The sequence below is a fragment of the Lycium ferocissimum genome, unplaced genomic scaffold, assembly GCF_029784015.1.
Source record: "Lycium ferocissimum isolate CSIRO_LF1 unplaced genomic scaffold, AGI_CSIRO_Lferr_CH_V1 ctg381, whole genome shotgun sequence".
NCBI classification, from domain to species: Eukaryota; Viridiplantae; Streptophyta; class Magnoliopsida; order Solanales; family Solanaceae; genus Lycium; species Lycium ferocissimum.
The window spans coordinates 378,115-394,573 of NW_026725495.1; the positions used below are offsets into that span (position 1 = coordinate 378,115).

The following is a 16,459-nucleotide window of genomic DNA, read 5'->3' on the forward strand; positions in this document are numbered from 1 at the left end:
AATTACATGAATATTGTGTGATTTTTTAATATGGAGTCTACGTTTTTTTTTCTTTTTTCTGTAACATGAGTTGGAGGTGGACGACAAAACCACCTCCAACCCATGCTTATATATAGTATAAATAAACTATGATTTACACTGAATTGAGTTTTTTTTTTTTTTAATATTCTAATTTACTGCTTATTATATATATATTTCCTAAAAAAATATATTAGCAAATAATACATGTTTATTGAATTGGATTGGAAAATTATTTTCAGTTTGCTCCATAAAGTAACATTAGAACGAGCTGATGCATGGAATCATATCTAGAAGTCATTGGAGTTAAATGTAACAAACTAAACCATGGGTGGTTAAAACGTACACTGCTTTTCATATTTGTAAACCTTATGCAAATACATTAGGGTTTCCACCCAACTGCCGCTTCTTCACCATCCATTTGTAGTTCCTGTCTCTCTATGTATATTTATAAAGCAATTTATTAAGTTGAAGTTTTGTAGGAAGTGGAAAGGGGATGAGTGTTTCGGGGAGCTTTTGGATTGGGTGGCGTGGCAAGATTTCATATTTATGTTTCATAAAAATTGAAGTCTTGCCAATACCGGCCATTCCAATGGCTTCCCATCATTTCTCCCTTTCCTTTTTCTCCAGTTGCTTAATGGGTTTCTTGATATGACATCTGAGCTCTAATTCCTGTTTGAAATTTATGGAGATTTTAATTGTTACAAGTGTTTTTATGTGTAAAGTTTCTAACTTTCCAGCTTAAATAAGCTAAAATTACGAAGTAAATTTGATAGGCTGAGACAGTGGAGCTATATGCTCAGATCTAGTTTTACTTGAGAATAATGCATCAACTGACCATCTAAACTCTCCAACTCTTAACAAACTGGACAATCTTCAGCTAACTGTGGGTGTTGATTGTGCTTAAATTTAGTAGGCGTTTGACCATGAAAACCAAAATATTTTTCACTTAATTTGGAATTTTGAAGTTGGAATTTTGATAGTTTGGAATATCTGGTTGTTTGAATGTATTGAAAGTGAAAAAGTGAAAACTAAGGGTTTAGGTGTTTTTCAAATTTCAAATACAACGCTGTATTTGGAATTTTTATGGCTGATTTTCAAATAAAGTGAAAAGAATTTCCGGAAAAAAGTGAAAAATTCTCATGGCCAAATGGGTCCTACGAAAAGGTACCAAAATGTATATAATAAAACTTACGTCCAGAAGAATTACGTCCGAACAGAGGGGAGTTGATTGTGATGAGTGGTGAATGGTGATTGGTTGATAAGAGCTTTTTGTGACAAGTTTTTGTGTGGAAGTTCTACATTTCCAGTTTAAGTAATGTAAATATTGGAAGTAAATATGGTAGGCTGTGAATATCTGTTGAAAAGAGATAGTTGGGTTGTAAGCTGAGCTATGATTCTGTTGTGATCTGGTTTTAGTATAGAAACTTTGCATGCACTGTCCAAAAAATGGTTAGCTCTATCTTAATTGTTACCTTATTTTCACTGTCCGTAATTTGTTTGAGACTAAGAGCCTGTTTGGATGGGCTTAAAATAAGCAGCCTTATTAATTGTTTTCGTTTATAAGATAAAATTTCTGCCCAAACGGCCCAATTTTTTTGCGCTAAGGTACCAAAATGTATATAATAAAACTTACGTCAGAAGAATTACGTCTAATATTAGCCTGGGAAAGAAAGAAGAAAAGTATTCATATGTAGTAGTTGCACAACCAACTCTCCAACTCTTAACAAATTGCTTATGATAAGAGTTAATATTTTGGGAAAGAAAGAAGAAAAGTATTTTATGTAGTAGTTGCACCACCAACTCTCCAACTCTTAACAAATTGGGGAATCTTCAGCAAATAGAGGGAGTTGATTGTGTACAAATTAAGACAAGGGACCGAAATGTATATAATAAAACTCACATCCAGTTTTCAAATGAATCTCAAGTCATAGCATCTCATCATATCATTGTCCAAGATGGTGTCCCTCAAAGGTGCTAGAAGAATTTGACTATGAGTATTGCTTCTCCTTTAAGGGCTTTGCGCTTTTGGAATATGGTGAAAAGATAAAAATTGGATCTTTGTGAATCTATATACTACTGAATAAACTTCTGTGTTGATTGATCAAAGCATTATCGTTTGAAATGTCTCCTTTGTATCAATTTTCTTTTAGTAGTATTTGTTATAGCATTTTTGCCGATCTGTATGATTTTCATTTTAGGAAGTCTTTGAGATATAGCATTAGGCTGATAGGGCGGTTGGCAATCTGTAGAAATTGGTGTCCTCACTTAACACTTGGTGATATGCTGCTCAATTCCAGTTGCTAGGGGATGCGCCAACTGCTTAAGTTGAAGATACTACTTGTTAGTTTAGTTTATTGTGTTTTATTTGGATTAATGATTGCTTGACTTGATTAAACTATAAATATGTGCATAACTATTCTCACATACGTATGTGCATGCAAGAGAATGTGCTTAAACTTCATCAATGAATAGGTAAAACCATGGTTATTACATTATGTGGACTTGCCGTCTCTCTGGATAAGCCATATGAAGTTATGAACTGCTTGATTGATTTTGTCAAAATTAACTGACAGATGTTTCCCTCTGTTTTTAGCGAATAACATTCTTTTATTTGAATTTCATGTATTAGTCAATACTCATTACTCAATTGAGATGTTCTCCTAACAATGGATTCAGGGTACCTAGAGTGTCGAAGCTTATCATTAATTTCTAAACTTTCAGTCAGCTGCTCCATATAATTGGTAAGTTTGCAGAACCTGCAACTAGTCTATGCCGCTCTGTCCTATTTTAGTCAGAGTTAATTACTTTTGGAGCTCTCTTTGGCAGCTGAAGCCATTGATCTTAGGCAGCATTACTCATTTCCCACCCGAATTTCTTGAATAACTTTTTCTTTCTTTGTTTCTGCCCCGATGAGAAAGCAATATGTTTATGTTGCAGGCGTACACTTGTTCAAGTGCTGTTTCTGATGCATCAATCATGGCTGTTACTGTTCTCATGCTATTTGTAATGCTATTTGTATTGACTTATGTCAAATGCTGCAGGATGTAATTCTGGATTTCATGAGGCTAACCATCCTTTGAATTTGCAGTTTTCTTGATCAGGAATTTGGCAGTAGCACTAGCAGGAGCATCACCAGTTCATTGCATTAATCAACCTTATCTTAACTTCTTATGCTTTACCAACTACATCTCAGTGAGTGCTTTAAAAGATTTGGAGTTTTGGACCAGGCCACTGTTTGATATGCTGACCCCTTTATCCACACAATTGCTTTACAAAGTAGTGAAGTATGATAAAAACTCTTCCACTGGAATTACTTTGCCTGGTGTCCAATAGAAATCTTTTACAGATTAAAAGGAAAAACTCTTATTCTCCGAACTATCTTCATATGACTAAATTGATCAAGAATCACACTATAGCCGTACCATCCTCTTTATTTTGTCTTGATATTCATCTATATTTTTAATTCGATAGGTAAGTCATATTCTCTTTGAATGTGCCCTTGGTGGATGAGAGCTTATTGTGCGAACTGCAAAGGTTACAGTGCAGCTGAGAAAGGTCTAAGCTCTTAGCAGAGGTTCTTTTGTCCCCTTGAAAACCATCAAATGTAATCTTCCATTGGTCTATTTTTTCTTCTTACATCTGATAAAAGAATGAGAACCAAGCTCTGTGCAAATAATTAAGAGTTGCTGCAGAAAACCTCATTTTCTGTTGTTTCCTGTTGTGGCCTTATTGTGGCCTTTTTATGATGTGAATGGTAACCTTGTTCAAGGGACTATGAGTACACAGTTAGTCGGGTGATGGAAAAGAGACCCCGTCAACCTAAATGGGAGGTCATGCCCAAATTTCACTAAGGCATGATGGCACCTAACACAATCTGTTTGGCGAATCAATCAACACGCATACACCCGAAACAGGAGACAATATCATAAAAATATAGTTCAGGTTGGAACCCGAGGAGCTGGGGTGAATTTCCTTGTGCCGAGGGTTTACCGGAAACAGCCTGCCTCCTTGCCTCCTTACCTCCCAAGATAGGGGTAAGGTCATGCGTACACTCTACCCTCTCTAGAACTCGTTATGTGGGATTTCTAACGGTATGTTGTTGTATTGTTTAAGCTCACATGTTCAGGATGCACTACAGTTTTTTGAGAACTGTCTCAGGGTAAGATGAGAAGGCTGAGTCTATGAACTTGTTGGATCATTTGATAGTGTGATATTTGGTGCAGGACCTGTTGAGGGTGGTCCAGTAACTGATCCATGATTTCTATATCATTTCGGCTCTGTTCAGCTGGGGTGAGCCATCACTAGTCCGTGCAGGCCATTCCAGTTCTATCTTATCTTTCTTATTTTGGACCATGCCTAGGCAGTTGTATCAATATTCTATAGTCGCTCCATGAGTTATAGTGCATTCGAGTATTTTGGCTTTGTGTTTGTACTTATTTTTCCTTCCATTTCGTTATTGTTCCTTTACCGTTTTACTCATTTATTTGCACGATTAGCTTAGAAGATTTGCCTAGTGAGGATATGGCTTGCAGGGTGCTCCGTCATGGCCTAAGTGTCAGATTTGGATCGTGACAATATCTCATCTAAGTGAGTCAAATTTTTAAAAACTTCATAAATAATAAATTGAAAATAATTCAATAAAAAGTCGCAAGTTCCTGGAAAATGATGATTGTTGTTTCTATTTAGCTCATAATTCAATAAAACAATAAATTTTATCAAAGCAGCAATAGAAGCATTTTACATATCTAGTATAACTCATGAGCTTTGCCATCCAAGCCTCTTCTTTCTTAGGTGAACTCCTCGATGGCTTCATTCTTGCTCATGCATGTAGGGCCAAGATAAATATCGAAAATCGAAAAATCGAACCGAATCGAACCGAAACTTCAACAAACCGAACCGAACCGAACTAGTTTGGTTCGGTGTTTGGTGTCCACCGTAAAAAAACCGAAACCGAAATAGCCGAACCGAAGTTTGATAAAACCGAACCGAAAAACCGAACGCGCACCGAAATTTAATACATTACCCAAAAAAATTAAAATAGTTCAGGCCCATTAAGTTTAAAGCAAAAAAAATTCAATTGTAATAAGTTCTTTTTTGCATTTGTATCCCTAATTTTTCACTTCAATTAAAAAAAATCAAATATCCTTAACAAAGAAAGGTAACTAGGATGTCTCTTTAGGATTAATGTATGTCCTTTATATGTTTTCTTAATTATTGTTACGGTATGTATATAACACCTAGTAATCCTATGTCATGATTATAGTTTTCTGTTCTTGTGTATCCTATTTGTTTGATTTTGATTTCAATTTATCAGTTTTATGTTTTATTGCTTTTGAGAATATGAATTAGTGTCAATGGAATCTCTTCTAATATTATATCAAAAAAACCGAATTGAAAAAACCGAAACCGAATCAAACCGAACTTTAAAAAATCGAAACCGAAAGAACTAAACTGAATTAGTTGGGTTCGGTGTTCGGTGTTCACCTTCAAAAAACCGAACCCGAAATAGCCAAGCCGAAGTTTGATAAAACCGAACCGAAAAACCGAACGCCCACCCCTACCACTTCAAACTGGTCCAAAGAAAAGAGCAATTGTAAGATCATAATTCTCAGTTGTTAAGTCATTGAATCACGAATTATGTTTTAGGGAATTATACTGTATTACTGATCCAATATTGAACATCACTGGAAAATTTTTTTTACTTAAAAAGTGGATCCCAACATGCTCTCAGCGGAAGGAGAAGCATAACCACCAAACTACCCGGGAGATACGTTTAGATCCACTATGGGACAGCTAAAGAAAGGACAAAGGTGTAAATATACCCCTTAATTTTGTGATTTAGAGTAGATATACTCTTCATTACAAAAATGGTGTATATATACCCCTACAGTTATAAAATGGTGTAAATATACTCCTACCATTACAAAATGGTGTAAATATACCCCTGTCGTTATAAAATGATGTAAATATATTCTTTTATAATGAGAGATATATTTGCTCTAAGTCGCAAAGTTAAGGGGTATATTTACACCTTTACTTTTTACTGATTACCCAATAAACGATCCTCCAAATTCATCGACTTTCTTACCAATCCATTTTGCACATTCTTGGCCTACTAAGAATAAAAAAAAAAAAGATATTTTATCGAAGAGCAACCCAAATTCCCATCATTTAAGATGGTCGACCTAGTGGTCAGCCACGAATTGACACAATAATCATTTACCTTGTCAAATTACATTACCCAAAGGAGTCTAATCTTTACGAGTATAGTCCTTTCCATAATTATGAATAAGCATCATTGTAAATAAGAAAATTATTATTGAAAATATGCAATTATCTTTCATAGGTGAATTTAAATAAGGACTTTAGGTAAGGGAAGGTGAAAGAAAATCAAATTATTAGATACTTTTTAGCCAAAGAAAAAAGGATCCATCAGTTTCCTACTTTCCTCAATTTACCACAATTACCCTTAATCTTCATCAGTTTCATGAATAAAAGATCTTAATTAGGGGACTTGACCAGGAAAAGTTTTAAAAAAAATCATTAATTGGACATTTGTAATATATTGTATTTAACTATTAAACAAAAACATTTATGAAAAATAATAAAGAAGTTTTAATTTTAGATGGAACATATGAGGGAGTAGGAGAAGTTAACAAACTTGCCATAATTAAATATAGGTCTGTGCACACAAATTGGTTCAATCCGAATTTTCGAACCGATACGAAACAATTCGGGTAATTCAATTTGGATAATACAATTCGATTTCGATTTACAAATGCAATTGTAAAATATTACGATTTATATACGGTTGGCTTCAATTATCAACCGAATCGACTCGAACAAACCGAATTTATATGCCACTAGTGACTAATATGACTAATATACTTATTTTCCTAAAAGTACTTATTTTTTCTAACTTATATATAAGTGAGGTGTTTAATACTTAATAGTGCTTTTAAATTAGAAGTGCCTAAAAGTAATATTTATTTAACTTTTGAGAAAAATACACATAAAAGCACTTTTTTAAAAGCTTGGCCAAACACTAATGCTCAAAAGTACTTTTTAAATTAATGGCAAACACAACTCGCTTTTAGCCAAAAATACTTTTTTGAAAAGACTAAAAAAAAAGATTTTTAAAATTTTCATGGTATAATACTCTAACTATATATACGCTTAATACTTAATAGTGAAGTAATATTTATTTAATTTCAGAAGTGGTGTAAATGAATGTCTTCATGCACACCTTACACTGGATATTCATGGCCTTCTTGTTGACCTCAAGCTGACTTCCCTTTTGGTCTTTCATCTTTTCAGCGTTCTTCTCACGAGCCATCTTTGCCTTTTGGCCATTGCTTCCGCCCAAGGCTTTGTTTGTTCTTTGATCTTAGCCTGTACAAATTAAAATTTTTGTTTTTTGTCTTTTTGAGGATGCAAACTGAGTTATTATACTTGTCTGCTTGCAAGTTGCAAGATCTTTGGATTATTAATTTAGTCTATGTAATGTGGTGTTGGCGGATTTGTATGCTTGCACAAGTTGTCAAGCTCTTGTTTTGCTATTTATACGCTATTATGCTTGCAAGTTTATGGGTTTTTCTTGGTTAATGTCTTGGTTATAAGGCTGCAAATTTAGGATCTCATTATTTTTTGTCATATTTACTCTAAAACTGAAATGAAAATAGTTACTTGTTTAAATGTCGAATAAACTGAACAAATCAATTTGTGTAACCGAACCGAAATAATAAAAAATGAATCGAATTGAACCTAGAATGGATCGAGTTTGGTTGAGAATTTTAGAAAGTCAAAATTTGAAATTTGAACTCGATGATGGCCAAAACCGAACCGAACCGATTCGTGCACAAGCCTAATTATATATAGTTAGTATACTTTTGTAAAGGGTAAAAAGCTTCAAACTTTTGATGGACATTTTAATAATTCAGTTGTAAATTTAAAATTGGGGACTTTTGACTTTTTAATATAGTAGTACTTATTTTGTCTCAATTTATGCGATATATTTTTTTTTATTCTGTCCCAAAAGAATGATATATTTTTATATTTAGAAATAATTTAACTTAAAACTTCCCTTTTATTCTTAATGAAATGATTTAAAGTCACACAAATATCTATAACTAATTTTAAACCATAATTATCAAAAGTCTTTCTTTCTTTCTTAAATTTTATGCTTAGTCAAACTATATCATATAACTTGGGATGGAGGGATATATGATATGTTAGGATTGCCTAGAAGAGTTAAACTATCAAATAATGGTACATGTTTTTTTTTTTTTAATATATAGAAAAATTGGATTATAAATTATTTTCAGCTTTCTCTATAAAGTGAAGTTGTAATGAGTTGATGCGTAGAATCTTTACTATTGAAGTCATTGGAGTCAAATGTAATAAACAAAAACATGGGTGGTTAAAACGTACACTTCTACTTCTATTTTGTGAACCTTACGCAATATATCAGGGTTTCCACTCAGCAGCCGCTGCCTCACTATCTCTTTGTAGTTTCTATTCTCTATATATGTAGCTCAGTATCAGTCTTTTAGAGAGATAATATGTGTAGGATGAAGAGGAAAAGTATTGGGAAATATGTAGGAAGTGGAAAGGGGATGAGTGTTTCGGGGAGCTTTTGGAGTGGGTGGCGTGGTAAGATTTCATGTTTTGTTTTTTCATAAAAATAAAAATTGAGATCTTACCGACTCCCCCCATTCCGATGGCTTCCTGTCATTTCTCCCTTTCCTTTTTCTCCAGTGGTTGGATGGGAAACATTTGTGAAGATTTTGTAGGAAGTGGAAAGGGGACGAATGTTTCGGGGAGCTTTTGGAGTGGGTGGGATGGCAAGATTTCATATTTATTTTGAATAGAAATTGAAATCTTGCCGATTCCTCCCATTCCTATGGCTTCCAGTCATTTCTCCCTTTCCGTTTTCTCCAGTTGCTTAATGGGTTTCTTGGTATGATACTTAAGATCTTAATCTTGTCTAAATTTTCTGTATGTGTTTTTGCGGATATTTAATTGTGATAAGTGGTGATTGGTTGATAACAGTCTTTTGCGACATGTTTTATATGTAAGGTTCTATATTTCTAGCTTAAATAATGTTATTTTGGAAGTAAATTTGACAGATCTGTATGCTCAGCTTAGATTGTGCTCAGATCTAGTTTTATTTGAGAATTTTGCATAAACTGACTAACTAACTTTCCAACTCTTAAGAAACTGGACAATCTTCAGCAGACAGAGTGAGTTGATTGTGCTTAAATTAAGAAATTAAGAAAAGGGACCAAAATGCATTTGATAAAACTCACGTCATGTTTCCAAATGAGTTTCAAGACAATATTATTGTCCAAGATTGTGACCCTTCTAAGATGCCAGAAGGATTTGAGTATGAGATCTATAATCACCATAACATCAACTCAAAAGTTCATTGCTTATCCGTTAAGGGCCATGTTCGGAGAGAAAAAAGGTTGGATTTTGGTGAATTGGTCAAGTATTCTCTCTTGAATTGTCTCCTTTGTATCGATTTTCTCATATTAGTACTTGTTTAAGCATTTCAACCAATCTGTATGGTTTCCATTTTAGGAAATCTTGATATAGCATTAAGCTGACAGGGTGGTTGGTAATCTGTAGAAGTTGGTGTCCTCACTTAACACTTGAGTACCTCAATATATTTTATCCTTGCTTGGTCATATGCTGCCCAATTCCAGTTGCTAGGGGATTGCCTAACTGCTGAAGTTGAAATTACACTTGTGAATTTAGTTTATTACTTCGTTTTTGGGTTAATGACTGCTGCACTTAATTAAACTACATATGTGTATAGCTATATTTACATAACAACAACAACATTCTCAGTGTAATCCCACAAGTGGGGTTTGGGAGAGTGGGGAGAGTAGGATGTACCAGACTTTACCTCTACCTTTGTGAGGTAGAGAGGTTGTTTCCGAATAGATTCTCGGCTTATAGCTATATTTACCTATATAACATATATATGTATGCAAAATTATGTACTTCATCATTCAATATAAACTTGCCGTCTTTTTGGATAAGCCATATGAACTGCTTGATTGATTTTGTCAAAATTCACTGACTGACTCTTTTCTCTGTCTTTTGGTGGATAACATCCTTTCATTTGAATTTCATGTATTAGTCAATATTCATTACACAATTGAGATGTTCTCCAAATAGGTTATAGGGTGTCAAAGCATATCAGTTCTTTCTAAGCTTTCAGTCAGATGAAACATATAATTGGTAGATTTACAGAACCTGCAGTCTATGTTGGTCTGTCCTATTTATATTCAAGTTAGTTACTTTTGGAGCTCTCTTTGGCTTTGTTTCCCTGATAAGAAAACAATATGTTTCTGTTTCTAGCATATACACTTATGCTGAGAAGTTCAAGTGCATATACCGTGCGTGATGCTTCAATCGTGGCAGCTACTGTTCTCATGCTATTTGCAATGATGGTCTACAACATTTCACGCTTCTTATATTAAAGGATGTGTCCTTGTACTTGCTCAAACTTTCAACTGCGATGCTTCTTTAGTTAGAATAAGGAGTTAATTTAGGCAATCCAATAATGTAATTCTGCATTCACAAGGCTAACAAAGGCTTGGTTCATCCTCTAAGATATGGTAGATGCGAAGGTTCGTAGTGATTTACTTTATCCTCTACCTGTTAAATTACCCATCAATTTCTATTGAATCGGCCCTTCCTCCTAATTGAATTTTCAGTTTTCTTGATCAGGAACTTCGAAGTAGCATTAGCAGGAGCATCACCTGTTCATTGTTCTTATGCTTTACCAAATACATAGGTGGGTGCTTCAAAAGATTTGAACAAAGGAACACCATTTGATACTTGATATGCTGACCACTTTATCCACACTATTACCTTATAAAATATGATAAAAACTCTTCCACTGGAATTAATTTTTCTGGTGTCCCGAGGCTATGCTTATTTCTGAACTATCTTTAAATGACTAAATTTGTTTACTTCAAGAATCGCCCTATAGCCGTAACATCCTCTTTTGTTGTCCTGAATTTCATGTTCATTTATTATATATTTAATTTGATAGGTAAGGCATGTTCTCTTTGAATATTACCCTTGGTGGACGAGAGTTTATTGCGAAGGTTATAGTGCCAGCTGAGAAATGCAGAGGTAAGAACATCTAAGCTCTTACTAGAGTTTCTTTTGTCCTGTTGGAAATCGTCTTTCTCTGAGCCTAGCTCTTTTCTGCCAATAGTAAATAGACTAGTAGGTATATGAATATCAATTGTAAGATGGAAGAGTGTGTTAGTAAAAATTGAAAACAATATAGATCAGTAACAAGAAAATAACTTATGAAATCACTATTGCCTTGGAAGCCTCTTGAATGATGGGTCACTTAATTTTGAGGTTACAAATCTGCACAATAAAGTCTAGAATTAATTTGGGCCTCACATCGCGAGGTTTGGCGGGGGAGAGGGGGTCGCAAAATTCATCACTTTTGTCTACGAAGTTCAATTCTCACGTGCGCAAGGCCCATTTCTTGTTCTACCCTATTTATTAACCCAACAACACTCAATTCAATATAAGGAGAAAGGAAAGACTTTTCACAACCTAGAAGAGACATTTGCACTTCATATAAGAGAAAAAATAAGTAAGAAAAAGAACCCACAAAGAAAGTTTGGCTTTACATTACTAACAACAAATTGATTAGAATAGCAACACATAACTCTCACAAGTGCAAGTAAATTTAATATCTAAATTCTGTTATATGTACTATGACTTTGGTCGCTGTGCGTGGAAATGATGGCTAAATACAAGAAGACAGCAGTGAAAAAAGTGTTCAGATACGAGGAAGCACGCATGCTAATTAAGCTCAAAGATGCCTTGCAAATCTATAAAACATGGCCAAAGGAAATCTGCAAACTATTGCTCCCTCGGTTTCAATTTATGTAAATCTATTTTCTTTTTAATTTATGCTAAAATAAATAATTTTTTGTTTAATTTAAAAAAGTCACTTTATGAAATGATTTACAGCCATACAAATATTTAAGACTTATTTTGAATCACAAGTTTCAAAAGTTTTCATTTTTTCTTAAATATCGTACCCAGTCAAATGAATTCATATAAATTGAAACGAAGGGAGTATAATTTATAAGGGACAACATTATACTCCTCCATCCCATATTAGTTATCCATATTACTATAAATATCCATCTCAAAATACTTGTTTATTTATAAAATTAAGATAGAATTGATTAAGATTTTTCAACTTTGTCCTTAACTTTAATTGTTTTTTAAAATAATCCATATTGATTACAGTGTAATTAATTAGAGAGAAATAAGGATAATATAGTAAAAATATATTTTTATTTATGAGTTCTTAAAAGATATGTAAAATGAAAAGTGCTAAGTAATATGGGATGGATGGAGTAATTTACTTGATCAAACCCAAACTGTTTCTACGCCAAAAAGCACCTATCCAACTTATAGCTTTTTGACATTTTTGAGTCATGCGAGCTTAAAAGTATTTGGCTTAAAAATTATTATCTTGGCTCATTTACGCTTGTACTCCCCTTGTTCGTGATTTTTTTAGGCTTTTCATCTTATTTTAAAATAAGTAGCGCTTTAGGATTTCAAAAATAAATTGATCTTATTCTTCTAAAATTATCCTTATTTATATAATCAAGAATCATTAAGTTTTTTTTTTTAGATAATTAATTGGGGTAAGTTAGTAAAAATACGTCTAATTTTTTAGGAGTGAGCATTTTCCTAAGGGGTGTGCATAAATTAAAAAACCACTTATTATGAAAGGGAGGGTGTACAAAATAACTTCGCATCCCTTAAAAAATAATAAATGAAGTGCATATTTTATTATAATACTAAATTAATTGGTGTATAATCTCAATGAATTTGAGAAATGATTTGGAAAATGAGTAGTTAGTTTTAAGGGTAAAACATAATTTTTTTATCTTTTTTTATATATTTTAAAGTGGACAAGTAAATGTGAAAATTTATTTTTAATATAGTAAATAAATAAAAATAAACGGAGAAAGTGGACTTGTTAATCTATACAATCACATAAATAAATTAGAAGTACTTTTAAATTAATTTGACCAGTTTCTAAGCTAATTCAAATACTCTCGCAGTGTGATATCAGATATGATTTCCTAAAAAGGTCAAACTAGCACATAATACGATATGTTTATTGAATTTGGATTAGAAAATTATTTTCAGTTTGCTCCGTGAAGTAAAGTTGGAATGAGTTGATGCGTATAATAATTAATCATATATATAGAAGTCATTGGAGTTAAGTGTAATAAGCTAAAACATGGGTGGTTAAAACGTACACTTCTTTTCTTATTTTTGTAAACCTAAGGCAACATATTAGGGTTTCACTCCATAGCCGCTTCCTCACATCCCTTCGCGGTTTCTTGTCTCTATATATAGTATCAGTCTATTAGAGAGTTGTGAAATTTGCAGGAAGTGGAAAGGGGATGAGTGTTTCCGGGAGCTTTTGGAGTGGGTGGCATGGCAAGATGTCGTATTTTATGCTGCATAAAAATTGAAATCTTGCCAATTCCCCCCATTCCGATGGCTCCCGATCAGCTCTCCCTTTCCTTTTTCTCCAGCGTAATGGTATGACATCTGAGCTCTAATTCCTGTTGAAAGTTTCTTTGTGTGCTTTTATGGAGATTTTAATTGGTGATTTGTTGATAAGAGTCTTTTTTTATGTGTAAAGTTCTCAATTTCCGGGTTAAATATTGTAATTTTGGAAGTAAATTTGATTGGCTGTGAATATTTGCTGAATAGAGACAATGGATCTGTATGCTCAGATCTAGTTTTATTTCAGAATTTTCATGAACTGACCGACTAACACTCCAACTCTAACTAACTGGACAATTATCTTCAACAAACAGAGGGAGTTGATTGTGCTTAAATTAAGAAAAGGTACCGAAATGTATATAATAAAAACTCACGTTTAGCAGAATTATCCGGTACTATTCTGGTGACTATCTATGCAGTTGTGGAGATTTCATGTGTATATTTGCTGAAAAAGAGACGATGGGTCAGCTGAGATTGTGTTGTGATCTGGTTTTGTTTGAGAATTTTGCAAACTGACCAAAAATGGTTATCTCTATCTTAATTGTTACTGTATTTTTCTGTCCATGATTTGATTGAGAATATAACATTAACATGGGAGGAAAGATGAAAACTATTAGTAGTAGCAGAAATTATAGAAGAATAGTATTTGCAGCAGCATATGTAGTAGCTGCACAACTAACACTCCAATTCTAAGAAACAGGACAATCATCAGCTAATAGTTGGACTTGTTGTGCATAAATTAAGATCAAGGGACCTAAAAAGATGTAATTAACTCGGAGAACAGGTAATACAATGGTTATTACATTATGTAAACTTGCCATCTTTTCGGATAAGGAATATGAACTAATAAAGACTCAATAATTGATTCTTTTCTGTGTTTGTAAGTGAAAAATTGTATAACATTTTTTAATTTGAATTTCATGTATTAGCCTATATCCAATACATAATTGAAATGTCCTCCAAATACTGGATTTAAGGATGCTTGGGCTTAGGGGCGGAGGGAGGAAGGGCCAAGGGGGGGGGGGGGGGTTCATCCGAACTGTTCATCCGATGCTTGGGCTTTGGTTTCTTCGTGTGTTTACTTTTTCATATTTTGAACCCCTTTAGTGAAAGTCCTGGCTCTGGCACTGATTGGGCTGTTAAAGCATATCATTTACTTTCTAAACTTTCAATCAAATGCCTCAGATAATTGGTAAACCTACAGAACCTGCAATCTAGTCTTGGTTGCTCTGTCCTATTATATGCAGAGTTAATTACCTCTCTTTTGCAGCTGAAGCCATTGATGTTGGGTAGCATTACTTAATTCCCCCCTATTTCTTGAACTTAAACCTTTTCTTGGTATTTGTTTCAGTCCTGATATGATAATAATCTATTTTGTGTTTCTGGCATACTCTTACCTAGGAAGCTCAATTGCATACTGACAGTTTTATTGTTCTCGTGCTATTTGCAGTGTTTGGTCTACAACGTCAAACCTTTTCCTTTTATAGAATGCAGCATCCTTGTAGTTTATGTCAGACAGATGTTAACCTTTTATTTTATTTTATGAAAAGGGAGAAATTCATTTAATGGTAGTACTAACCTGCTACTGTGAGATTCCATCCTTGGCTCAAACTTAAAACTGCTGTGCAGCTGTTGTTAAGAGTAAGGAGTTTATTTATGCGCTCCACTGATGTGATTCTTCATTTCACCGGGCTAATAATTATCGCTTTATATTATTTGTCAACCACGTATACTTGTGTGTTCACAACGTTAACACCATCACAAAAGTGAATGCTTATCACACTGTAGCTGTAACATCCTCTTCTTTTGTCGTGATGCTATTTATCCATTTAATTAAGGCATATACTCTTTGAATGTTACCCTGTTTGGACGAGCTTATTGCAAAGGTTATAGTACGGCTGAGAGATACAGAACCTTGTCTAAGCTCTTATTGGATTTTTCTGTCCTCTTGAAAACCATTAAAGATGAAGCTGCTACACAGCTTCACATTTTTTGCTGTTTCTTATTAATTTTTGTGGTCTTTTTTGTGGTCTTTTTTTATCTCGTGAAGCCGAGGTAGTTATTTCTAATGGGCAGTCATGGTGGCGCGACGTATGTTTTTCCCGGCCATGATGCTTTACAAGCTTAAAGAAAGATATTCCAAAAATGGGGTTGTTGTATCAGATTATGCAGCTGTGAATACCAAAAAACACCGTTAACTAGGATTTATCTTAAAGCATTCTGAAAATGTATATTCCCCAAGTGGATGAGTATAATAGACTGCATCTTTTTAAGCTTTAGAATACATGTTTTGATCATCCGGCTGGGTTTGTCCGTATTAAGTACTTGAATCTTCATGGTATAAATAAGAGTTGGAACGAGGGTACATAAGTGCCGAGAAGGAATCAAAATCATGATAGTTTTGTTGGCATAATTTTCTGTCCCAACATTTACATATTATTCCTGTACTTCGTTTCACTAATTATGAAAATGAAAATGCACATAATATCCATCACAACTTACAGTACGTAATTAAATCTAGAGTTATAAAGTTTGAGAAAATATCAAAATCACCTGATCAAGCCTAAACTATAAATTAAAGATGAAACACTTGGGACCCGTTTGGCCATAAGAATTATTCACTTTTTTTCCGGAATTAGCGTTTGGCCATGAAAATTTCAAATACAACTTCAACTTGAAGTTGTATTTGGAATTTGAAAAACAAGAAGTACATTTTAACAAAAAAATACAATTTCAAAAACTATGGTTAAATATAACTTCAACTTCAACTCCAAAATTTCAAAAAAAGTGAAAAAGTTTTTGGTTTTTATGGCCAAACGCCTACTTAATAATTCAAAATCTTTCTAAAAATATA

At 33.6% G+C, this 16,459-nt stretch overlaps 2 long non-coding RNA genes across 2 annotated transcripts; both read left to right on the forward strand.

Moving 5' to 3' along the window:
* Nucleotides 1-493: 493 nt before the first annotated feature.
* Nucleotides 494-4,488, forward strand: LOC132044190 (uncharacterized). The gene is made up of 3 exons (XR_009412064.1): nt 494-647; nt 2,940-3,024; nt 3,110-4,488. It is a non-coding gene; the product is annotated as an uncharacterized LOC132044190 (long non-coding RNA).
* An 8,839-nt stretch (nt 4,489-13,327) lies between these two features.
* LOC132044192 (uncharacterized) lies at nt 13,328-15,269 on the forward strand. Its single transcript, XR_009412066.1, has 2 exons — nt 13,328-13,638; nt 15,056-15,269. It is a non-coding gene; the product is annotated as an uncharacterized LOC132044192 (long non-coding RNA).
* The last annotated feature ends 1,190 nt before the right edge of the window (nt 15,270-16,459 follow it).